This window comes from Tenrec ecaudatus, chromosome 14, assembly GCF_050624435.1.
Source record: "Tenrec ecaudatus isolate mTenEca1 chromosome 14, mTenEca1.hap1, whole genome shotgun sequence".
In the NCBI taxonomy this organism is placed as follows: Eukaryota; Metazoa; Chordata; class Mammalia; order Afrosoricida; family Tenrecidae; genus Tenrec; species Tenrec ecaudatus.
Window position 1 is genome coordinate 69,610,557 of NC_134543.1, and position 12,547 is coordinate 69,623,103.

Genomic DNA, 12,547 nt, shown 5'->3' on the forward strand with positions numbered 1-12,547 from the left:
AGGATAGAGAGTTCTTAGTCTTGTTCTACCATTAATGACTTCACCTTTTGGTTAGCCTGGCCTAACACTTGCGAGAATTATGATCATTAGGACATCTTTCTTTCGAGAAAAAAAGAAATCCATTATATTATACGGGCACTCAAAGGAAGGCCTCAGAATTCCCTTACGCATACATTCCAAGCGCTCTTCAAATTTACTCTGATTCCTTCCGTTTAGAGCATGACATGGGCTCTCTGGATTTCAAATAAAATTATTTATGTCAAAACTTTTTAGCTTGCTTGAAAACTAAGATATATAGGCCATCAGCCACATGTTTAATTTAGGGATTCCAAATATAAGGTAATTTAGTATTTGTTGTTAGTAAATAGTTGTGTCTAGTCTTGTAGATAGAATTCGAATGCAATATGACTGGGACAATTTCCCCCAGTGAACTTCATGTCTTTATAGTATTTTCTTGTGTCTCACCAGATGTGACCCACTGGGAACACAATGCCACTGCATTTCTGCCAAAAAAGAAATGCATATCCCGGGTCTAATAATGAGGAGATACCAGATGATATGAAAGACTCTATAAAAAGTGATCTGCAATGTTAGAAATTGTTTAAGTCATGCAAGACAAAGGAAGACGGAGGACTGGTTTCCGAACCAAGGAGACTAAAATGGACAGGATAACTGAATGCACTGTGTGCTTCTTCTACATGGAATTCTCATGCAGGGGAAAACTACATAGAGAACAAAATTGGGCCAACTGGCATTTTTAACTCCGGGCTACTTATTGAACACACAGTGTTGCAGAACAAGCAGCTCAATCTTCGAAGAAATATAAGCAGAATCCTCCTTAGAAGCGAGGAGGCGAGACTCTTGCTTAATTGAAAGCATCCTCAGCAAAGACCAATGACTGGAAATGAACATCAAGTTTGGTCAGTAAAAATGAGGAAACCCCAGCATTAGACAGATTGACAAAATAGCTTCAACAATGGGCTCGGTCACACCCATGGCCAAGATGGCACAGGTGGTTTAGTCTGTTAGGACCTAAGATTGCTGTGGAATGGACCTCACTTGATGGCACCTAATAACAATGAAGCAAAGTAATTAAATATTCATAATAAAAGATGACCGAGTCAAAAGTACAAATTAGGTAGTAGTACTGAATTAATGTTCACTTTCTTGGCTTTCCAATTTTATCGTCTATCGTATAAAAAACATCTTCATACTTAGGAGATACACTCTGAAATATCAGGGGTGGGTAAAGGAACACAGTGCTTGTAACGAACTCTCCAATGTTTCAGGAAAAGAAAAATATATATATATATATGCAAGAGGAACTGATACAATAAGCAAACTGTTAATAATTAGTGAATCTGACTGAAGGTAAACAGGAACATTTGTACTTTTGTTTTTCAGCAATTCAGTAAGTTTTCAATCATTTCAAAATAAAATTTTTAAAAATAAATAATGGTTTAAGATTTGAAACATAAATCTTAAAATGGAAAAGTGCTTATCCCAACTGTTTCACTTTGTAAATGAGACAAGTTGGCCTAAAGAGCTTAAGAGAATGTCTTAAGGTTACAGAAACCAAGCATCATCACCACCAAAAAGCCCCTTGTATTTTCTGACTCCCATCCAGAACCTTCCCAGAAGCTGATACTGGCTCTATAAAACAGATGACATGTCTTTGAACAGATAACCAAAGTGCTGCCCAGCCCCCTCAAGTTCAAACATTCTGTGCCAACAGCAGGCTGGGTGTGAGGAGATGTCAAAGAAAGACGCCTAGTCCTTTTCTTCAGGGTGTTCACAGAAGAGGAGGTCACAGTGCATCAACACCCCACAGTGTAGCCTTTGATCTTATTTTAAACCTGAAATTGCATGTAAAGAGGTCAACTCTTGGGTTAACAAAACAGTTACAGGTATTTTCTATAGATAGTGCATTTTGTTGGCTTTTATGTCTTTTGTTACATGGTCAGAGTCAAAAGTACAAATGGTAGGATTCTTAGACTCCAACATTAACACCCCTCTCCAGACTGTAGGCTGGTCTTACAATGTACAATCACAGCTCATTAGAAGATATGATGAGTGAGCCTATTGCCTACATTAAAGTGGCATCAGGTACAGAGAAAGGTGAGGAGAAAGAAACGAGAGAGAGAGAGAGAGAGAGAGAGAGAGAGAGAGAGAGAGAGAGAGAGAGAGAGAGAGAGAGAGAGAGAGAGATCAAGAAATAAGGGAAACATAAGAAAGTCCTTTTAAGTAACCTACACACTTTGCTTCTTGTGAAAGTTACCAGTTACACAACAAGTCATAAATACTGTTAATGAAAATCCCAACTTGTTCTGTGTGAAAATGAGGCACTGTTCTTGTCTGTAGCACATGCGTTAATTACCTAGCATATTTGTTCTTTTATATTTTTTCTCACTTGATCTTTTCATTTTAGTTCATACATTTAAAAGGCACTAAATGGATGTTAAAGGAAAATGACTGTGTTTCATGATGCTCAGATGTCTGATGAGTTTGGTGAAAATTCTATCCATTAACCAAATGCTCCATTTATATTTGCTTCAGCAGCACAAACACGAACATTCAAATGCTACCTGATACCAAACCATTTGAATGCTCTTCCCCCACTCCAAGTGACTCTTTTTCCTCCTGAAATAGTTAAAATGGTAATCAGCATATAAAAGAATGTTAAAGTATACAGGCTCTGGCCGAGGTTTCAGCCTTGCCCCGGGCTCTGTCTACAACCCAGAAGCACACAATATGTTGTGGACATGCCTACTTGCGCCCTTGAGGGCTCTCATAGCCCAGCTCCTTCTGGCTCATGGAGGACTTTCCACCTAGACATGTATTTGAACCGGAACACTAGCAGTGATGCCAGTGCTCTGCCACTTTTCCTAGTGTCATGTTGCACTTTTTTGGATTGTTTCCTGGGAGCAGGAGGGTTGTGGTCATGAGAGTAGGTAGTGGGTCAGAGAGCATTGACTGAGTACTGACTGCGGTTGACTATTCTCCCTGTCTTGTTCTCCTCATCCGTGCATGGTGTAATAAGACCGAGTCAGGGCACTGGATCTGAGAAATGCATGCCAGCTGTTACTATGAAAAGTATAGCCAGAACTTAAATCTCTCTTATATTTTATAAGACCCTTTCATAAACACCAGTGTTTCTTAAAGTAACACCCAGGGACCATCTGCATTAGGCTTTTGGATTTGTTCAAATGAAGTTATCCTGTTCTTACCCCAGACTTACTGCACCATAATTTTAGGGGGTAGGGCCTTGGACACTGAATGCCCAACTTGATGCCCGAGAGTTTGAAAACTAGAGTGTTATTTATGTAGCCTTGTTAAAGAATTTGTCACATACCCTAAGACTAAATAAGGAACTAAGGTCGGCTAACACTTAGATGGCAGATTGATCGAAAGAGCACCCCTTAAGCTTGTTCCCTAGGTTTCTGAAGAGTGTCCTCTATTAATCAAGTCAAACATTCAAACTCACTGCCATTGCACCACGACTCTACAGGACGGGGTCGAACTGCCCTGTGGGTTCTGAGACTTTAGCTGTATACGGGTGTAGGGAGCCTCACCTTTCTCCCATGGGGCAGCTCGTGGTTTCAAATTGCTGACAGTGTGGTTTGCAGCCCAACATGTAGCCGCCAGATCACTACAGCTCCGTGAATGGCTTCTGTTTAATGCACAAAATGGCATTTATCCTTAAAAAAAAAAAAAGTGCTGTCTGAGCAATGGAAGCCAGTTTAAGCAATGAAAGACCGCCTTGCCTGCTAGGAAACAGCAGAGTAGCATAACTAGTAGAACTCTGAAACCTGGTCTGCGGCTCCTCAGGGCACCTTCACGCCTCTTGCACCTGGGAGCATCGACTCACTGGTTCATCCAATAAGCAGTTAGCAAGCACTTCCAACACACCAGGGCGCCCTGGTGGTTGATGCCCTGCATCTGTTGGGCAAGTCTCCTGCTGCCAACGGCCTAAGTGCAATTTCAGATACATATGAACAATTTGCAAGAATATGAAGTATGTAGAAAACCCTAAAAGAATATTTTAAAAGACAGTATTTGCCAGGAGACCGGCAATAAACGATCGTGACATAGACGGTTGTGCTACCTGCTCTCTCTACAACAAAGAAGCCAGCAAGTGCGGGCACAGGGGAAACGCGGATTCCGGATTTTCTGCGGAAAGGGTAGCTAAGTGGACCACACCCACCTACAGGACAAGCAGAGATCGGAATCCACAAGCGCTCATCAATCATTCTGCCAGAACCAAACAGCTCTGTTTGCAGTACTGGTCAAGCGCCTTGACATCTTCCCCTCATCCAACTACCAGAAGAACTGCTCCACCACATCACAGAGCCAATGAGAGAAGGGTAGACACCCCGGTTCTCCACACCCTCCAGGTGGATGGGAGAATAACTGAGCCACACCTCGGGCACCCAGTGGTGGGTTGTGCTCCTCCCTACATACACAAAGCAAAGGGGGCAGACTGAAAAGGGTGTAGGCAGGCAGGAACATAGCACAGCATGGGAAATATGACAAAACTAACAAAGGGGAAAGAAGCCATCGTGAATTCTCCATAGCTGCCTCCCCAGTGCCCAACCATGCACTCCACAAATGAGAGGCTGGCACTGACCCTTTACTCCTTCCTTTTGATCAACAACCTGCCAACGACAACAGATAAGAAACCAACCCTAATACTCACACCTCCCTGCATCCATGGAAGTCTGAGGGAGAAAACAGCGGTCAGTTCTTCAACAGCCAATTCATTTTCCCCCTTCCCCTTTTTCTTTTGACAAACCACTAGCAGACTGACACTGGACACACGAGAGGAGGAATTATAATCCCTATTTCCCCAATCCCCTGATTGATCATACAAAAGAATGCCGGATTTCACCCCCATGCACTGGTGAATACATTGCAACTGAGAAAAATCTAGATGACATATTGATAATCACACACTGATGATTGAGAAGGAGAAAGCTGCGGGTTATGGGTGTCTAAAGTGTATGTGGTGGGGGGGGCGGTGGTTCCTGTTAATGTGGTTGTTCATAAGTTTATTTTACTTCATTCCTTTTCAGTTTGTTGTTACTGTCATTGTTGCTGCCATTTACTTTGTTGCTTTTGCTATTCTTTTCTTATATCATTTGATAGTCTTAACATGACCTAGCCTCCTTCCCACCCCAAATTATTGCTTCATTATATCTTAGAGACAACAGTCAAGCTCAGTCCACATGAGCAATCAAGAAAAGCTGATACCGACAAGTGACCCATATAGAAAAAACATCTTTGTATACATACAAAACATCATATACACCAAAACATCTTTCTGACAAAGAAAAGGCATTGGAATTACAACAAAAAGAATTCAGAAGTATGATTGTCCTGTGTTTTTAATGAGTGGATAAAAGCCTTAAGAGAGCAATGGGAAAAACAATGAAAAATTAGAAACTATACAACAAAAAATAAATCCAGAAGATTAAGAATAAGGTAATAGAATTAGACAACCATTTAAAAGAGCAGAGCAGCACAACTGAAGCAATTAACATCCAGATTAGTCATCTTAAAGACAAATCTCTCTTTTCAGTCTACAAGAACATCAGTCAAAAGAGTGGGGGAAATATCAGACACTGAACTCCTGGAAGAAAACTTCTCTAACATCATGATATAGGGGGTAACTGTTCAAGAACTTCAAACAGGAGACACGAAAAGAAAATCAACTTGACATATCACGGTCAAAGTATCCAACAGCAAGGCCATGGAGAGAATCCTGAGAGCAGCTTAGGAATTTAAAACAGCTATTTACAAAGGGAACCAATAAGAATAAGCTTGATTTTCCAGCTGACGCTTGTCAGGAAAAAAGGCAATGGAATGGCATGTATATAATTCTGATAGAAAAAAAATTGCCAATCATGAATCTTACATCTAGCAAAATTTTCCCTCAAATATGAAGGAGAAATAGGGGAATTTACAGACAAGGAGAAATTTAAGGAATTTAAAAAAACAATACTAGGTCTACAAAAAGGCAAACACAAAACTAAGGATAGCTATTTAGATCATCAACAACAGCAGGATACATAAATCCGAGATCAGTATACAAGACATCACTACCCAAAATCAACCTACTTAAAGCAGTATTCAAAATAAAGATTTACAAGACTGGAAATAGGGAGCCAGAGATATCAATCAGCAAAGAAGAAAAATATAAAAGTGTAAATACAAAATATTCAGAAAAAAGTGTAAATACAAAATATTCAAGAAAGTAGTTCACAAGAGAAAGTAGATTGTCAGACTTGAGGAGAACATTTTAACTAAGCAACCTTAAAGAAAATGGAAAAACACCATCAAAATAAAAAAGAAAACCATTAAAAACTTAATATTAAAATAACAACAAAAGGGAAAAAAATCATCAACAAAAGAAACAACAAAGAAATGTATGGAGAACAAAACTACTAACACACACTAGCAAAATGACAGCAAAAAACCCACGCATATTAATAATGACAATGAATATTGAGAGATTAAATGCACCAATAAAGAGAAAATGTAGGAGGCTTGATAAGAAAAAAGGACCTTCCAGTATGCTGTTTATAAGAAACATACCTTAAACACAATGATAGAAAAGAGATTAAAAATCAAAGAATGAAAAAAATCAAGCTAATGGTAATCAGAAAAAAATAATGAGCGCCAATATTTATCTTTCTAAAATAGATTTCAAGGCAAAATCCACCGTAACAGACAAAAAGGCACTATATAATAATTAAAGATGCAATTTAACAGGAAGACATAACTGTAATAAAAGTGTATGCACCCAGTGGAAAACCCTAGAAATATATTAATTAAGTCCTTAAAGTGTTAAAGAGAGAAACAACCAATATGACAGTAACAGGAGGAGACTTCAACACTCCAAACTCTAGGACGGACAGACATCAGAGAAGGAACTCAGTAAAGACAGAGACTAAGTAACATAATCAATCACCTTGGCATTTCAGATTATACAGAAAAATTCACCCTAAACAATACAATATACACTCTTTTCTAGTGCACAAAGAACCCATAGAATATTCTATATGTTAGGCCACAAAACAGGCTTTAATCATTTTTTAAAATATTTTTATTGGCACCTAATCAACACATCACACAAAGAGATGACCAGAATAGAACATTGCAGGCCAAAATCCCTTATGGACATAGATGTAAAAATTATCAACAAGATCCTAGCCAATAGAATTCAACAAAATAAATACCAAATAAAAATACATCATAACCAAATGGGATTCATACCAGGTATGCAAGGATGGTTTCATATTTGAAATACAATCAATGTAACTCAACATATAAATGAAACAAGGGATAAGAATTACAAGGGCATAGCAATCTATGTAGGAAAAGGTATTTGGAAAAACCCGGCACTGATTTCTAATAAAAATACTCAGCAAAATAGGAATGGATGGGAAATTTCTCAACAGAGTAAAAGTCATGTATGCAAATGGCTAACATCTCACTCAGTGGGAGAAAACGAACAGAATTCCCCTTGCAAATGGGAACTCTACAAGGACGCCGTTTATAGCAACCATCATTCCATATTCTGTTGGAAGTCCTAGAATGAACTATTAGACAACAAAAATAAAGGAAAATCATCTAAATTGCCAAAGGAGAAGTAAAGCTCTATTTGCAGATGACACGATTCTATTTGTAGAAAGCCCCCCTGACTCCACCGAACAAACCACAAACGACTGGAAATAATGGAACGATCTGGCAGTGTGGTGGGATACAAGATCGGCATACAAGAATCAGTCAGATTCTTGTATAGTAAGGAAGAGAGCTCTGAAAAGAAAATCAAGAAAGCAATACCATTTATTACAGCCCCACAAAAGAGGAAATACTTAGGAATAGACTTAACAAAGAAAACTACACAACACTGCTAAAAGAAACCAAATTCACTCCCTTCAAGTCAATTCTGACTCATAGTGACCCTATAGAACACGGTAGACCTGCCCTTGTGGGTTTCTGAGACGGTAACTCTTTACGGGAGTAGAAAGCTTCTTTTTTTTTTTAAATCTCCCGAGAAGAAACTGGCAGTTTCAAAGTGCTGGCTTTGCGGTGAATGGCCCAATGTGTAACCCCTCTGCCACCAGAGCTCCTACAAGAAACCAGAAGAACTTCTGTGTATATGGAAGAAATTTCTATACTCATGGATAAGGTTTAATGCTGTTAAAAAAGTCAAAGCTGTCTAAAGCAAACTATAAATACATTGCAATTTTGATCTTGATTCCATCATCATTCTTTAAAGCAGCGGTTCTCAACCTGTGGGTGGCCACCCCTTTGGGGGTTGGACGACTCTTTCACAGGGGTCGCCTAAGACCATCGGAAAATGCATAAATATTTCACAAAATATAATTACATATTGTTTTGTGATTAATCACTGTGCTTTAATTATGTTTAATTGTGTTCAATTTGTAACAATGAAAATACATCCTGCATATCCGATATTTACATTATGATTCATAACAGTAGCAAAATTACAGTTCTGAAGTAGCAATGAAAGTAATTAGGAACTGTATTAAAGGGTCACGGTATTAGGAAAGTTGAGAACCCCTGCTTTAAAGAAATAGAAAAACTAGTTATTAACTTTACATGGAGAGGAAAGAGACTCAGGAAAAACAAATTACTAATTAAGAAGAAAAACGAAGTAGAAAGCCTCGCACTTCCCAACCTCAAACCTATTCCACAGGCACAGGAGCCGAAGCAGCCTGAAACTAGTATAATGGTAGCTACATAGACCAATGGAACAGAACAGAAACCCAGAAATAAATTCATCTACTGAGGAAAAAAACTGATCTTAGCAAAGGGCCAAAAAACATTAAGTGGGAAAGAGAGGATCTTCAACAAATGGTGCTAATCAAATTGGATCTCTATATGCTAAAGAACGAGACAGAATCCATACCTTACCCATGTACAAAAACAAAATCAAGATAATCAAAGATCTAAATGTAAATCCCAGAGCTACAAATACAATCTATGAGAATACAGGAACAAACTGACTGGCTCTAATATCGGGCAGAAGCACATTACCAAACAACACAACACACACAGCAGAAGGAAAAACTAGGTAACTGGAACCTTCTAAAAATAAGCCGCTATGTGCATCAAAAGACTTCATAAAGGAGTAAAATGAAAACCAAAAATTGGGGCGAAATTCGGTAATGACACATCAGACAAGAGACTAATCTCTAGCAATGCTTCCACAAGAAAAAGATGAATAATCCAATTTCTAAATCAGCAGACATCCAGCAAACCAATGTGAAGAAAGCTCAAGATCATTAGCCATATGAGATACAAATACAAACAATTATGAAAATCACCTTACACTGGCACTGACAGTAAAATTCAAAAGAAAGTGTCCCATGCTAGCTAGAGAGGGTGTAGAGAGAGTCTTCATTGTTGGATGAAGACTGTGGGAAGAGGCAACCACTGTGGAAGCAGGACAGCTCCCCTCAGACAGCTAGGAATACAAAGATCCTGGGAGTCAGCAATCCCTTTGCTGGGTATATATGCTAAAGAAGTAAAAGCCAAAGCAAAATTAGAAACGTGAACATACATGTTTATTGCAACACTGGTCACAATAGCAAGAAGATAGCAAAATAAACCTAAATGCTCATTAATGGAGGATGGATAAATAAGCTTTGACAAATACACCCAAGGGAATAGTATGCATCACTAAAGAATAATGTCACCACTGTCTGTCAGCTTGTGTCTGGTAGCTTCTATGTTGCTGTGGTGCTGGACACATGTCACTGGTGTTTCAGATGCCATCAGGGTCACCCAAGGTGAAAAGACTTCAGCAGTTTCCTGACTAAGAACAGGCTACAAAGAAGGGATGGGCTATCTAACTCTGAGGAACTCACTGCCATCAAGTCGATTCTGACCCAAAGACACTGAAGATCATATGAATAGCAGTGGCAGAGTAGTGTCAGACATTGAAAATGCCATAAACAACAGAAGGACACCGACAAATCAGCTCCTCAGGTTGGAAGGCATTCAAAATGTGAATGAGGCAGCGCTGCCTTCTCAAGGTGGAGTTCAGGATAATGACACATAGATGGAGTAAACTTGCCAAGACCTTCACTTGCCAATGGGGCATGACTCAAACTGAGAAGAAAAAACTGCAAACATCTATTAATAATTGGAACTTGGAATGTATGAAGTATGCATCGAGGAAAATTAGGAGTCATCAAAAATGATACGGAACACACAAATATCAATATCCTAGGCTTTAGTGAGCTGAAAGGGATTGATATTGGCCATCTTGAATCAGAAAATGATATGGTTTACTGGGCTGGAATTCAAGAGGTGTGGTGCTTAATTCATCATCGAAAAAGACATTTCAAGATCTATCTTGAAGCACAATACTGTCTGTGACAGGATAATATCTATACATACACAAGGAAAGAAGAAAGAGAAAGGAAACGTATTTGGAAACATAGGCTTGGTGAAAAAAACAAACCTGGAGATTGCATGATAGATTTTTCCCAAACCAACAATGTTTCAATTGCAAATACCCTTTTCCAACAACACAAATGGTGATTATACACATGGACTTCTACAGATTGAATATAAGGAAGTCAAATTAACCATATCTGTGGCAAAGGACAATGGAGACGCTCAATATCAGCAGCCAAAACAATTACAAGAGCTGGCTATGGGATTATGCCAATTTGAAATGGAAACAGAAATACTGGGAGCCCTCAGCTATGCCAAGAAATTTGGAAAAAATATTACTGGCCAACCAGCTGGAAGAGATTCATTATTGGACCCATCCCAAAGAAAGGGGACCCAAAAGAATGCAAAATTAGAGAAAATATCTTTAATATCACATGCAAGTAAAATTTGGGTGATGGTCATTTAACAATGGTTGCAGTCATGTATCAAAGGAGAGCTGCCACAAATTCAAGCCAGATTCAGAAGAGGGGATGGAACAAGGGACATCATTGTGATATCAGCTGGATCATGGCTGAAAGCAGAGAATGCCAGGAAGCTGTTTGCTTGACTGTTATTGACTCTACCAAGGCTTTTGACTGTGTGGATCATTACAAACTACAGATAACCTTGATGAGAATGGAACTTCCAGAACACCTCATTTCGCTCATTTTGCTCATGTGTATGTGGATCAAGAGACAGTGGTGTCAACAGAATACGGGGATGCTGCCTGGTTTAAAGTCAGGAGAGGTGCAACAGAGTTGTATCCTTTCACCACACTTCATTTGTATGTTGAGCAATACTCAGAGATGCTGGACTATATTAAAAAAGCATGTGGGTGAAGGGAGATATCGGACAGTGTAAGATAAGACAAAATAATAATTTGTAAATTATCAAGGGACCCTGAGGGAGGGGGGAGTGGAGAGGAGGGGGGAAAATGGGGAGCTGATGTCAGGGGCTTGAGTGGAGAGCAAGTATTTTGAGAATGATGAGGATAATGAATGTACAAATGTGCTTTACACAATTGAAGTATGTATGGATTGTGATAAGAGTTGTATGAACCCCCAATAAAATGATTTTTTAAAAAGACATGAAGGCTAAAAAAAACCTCCAAAAACATGTGGCATCAGGATTAGAGGAAGACATGAACAACTTGTGGTATGTAAATAACACCACCTTGCTTGCTGAAAGTGAGGACTTGTAGGACTTGCTAATGAAGATCAAGGATTGCAACCTTCAATCTGGATTAAAACTCAATGTAAAGAAAACTAATCTCCTCACAAATGGACCAGTTGTCAAGGATTTTGTCTTGCTTGGATCCACAATCAATGCTCATGGAGTCAGCAGTCTAGAGATTAAAGGATGCATTTCATTGGGAAGACATGGGGAGCTGTTATCAGGGGCTCAAGTGGGAAGAGAATGCTTTGAAAATGATGATGGCGGCATATGTGCAAATGTACTTGGCACACTGGAGCAATGCATGGATTGTGATAAGAGATGTGAGAATCCCCAATAAAAGTGTATGTGTATATATATATATATATATATATATATATATGTATATATGAATTATAGGGCAGAAGAGGAGAGCCTGTCTTCACTGACCTACTTGAGCAGGAGTGCTAAAGACTATTTCCAGAGCTCATGTTATATTCAGTAATACAATACATAAATCCCTTGTTTATTTAAACTATGAAAAAAGAAGAAGAAGAAATGAGAATGGGAACACTTTGCCTCGTGTAGTTTGGAAATGCTTTAAGGGGAGATCAGTCCCTGGAAATACACACCATACTTGACAGTGAAAGGGCAGCAAAAAACCAAAACATTGTCAAGGAGACAGAGTGACACAGTAGTGGCATCGATAGGCTCAAACATAGGAATAATTGTGAGGATGACACAGGGCGTGGGAATGTTCCATTCTGTTATACTTAGGGTTGCTATGAATCAGAACCAAGTCAAGGGACCCTAAAAACAACAGCAAAGAATAATGACGAAGCTGTGAAGTCCTTCACGACATGAACGGAACTGGAGAGCATTACGCTGTGTGAAGTCAGTAATCACATAAGGATACATATTG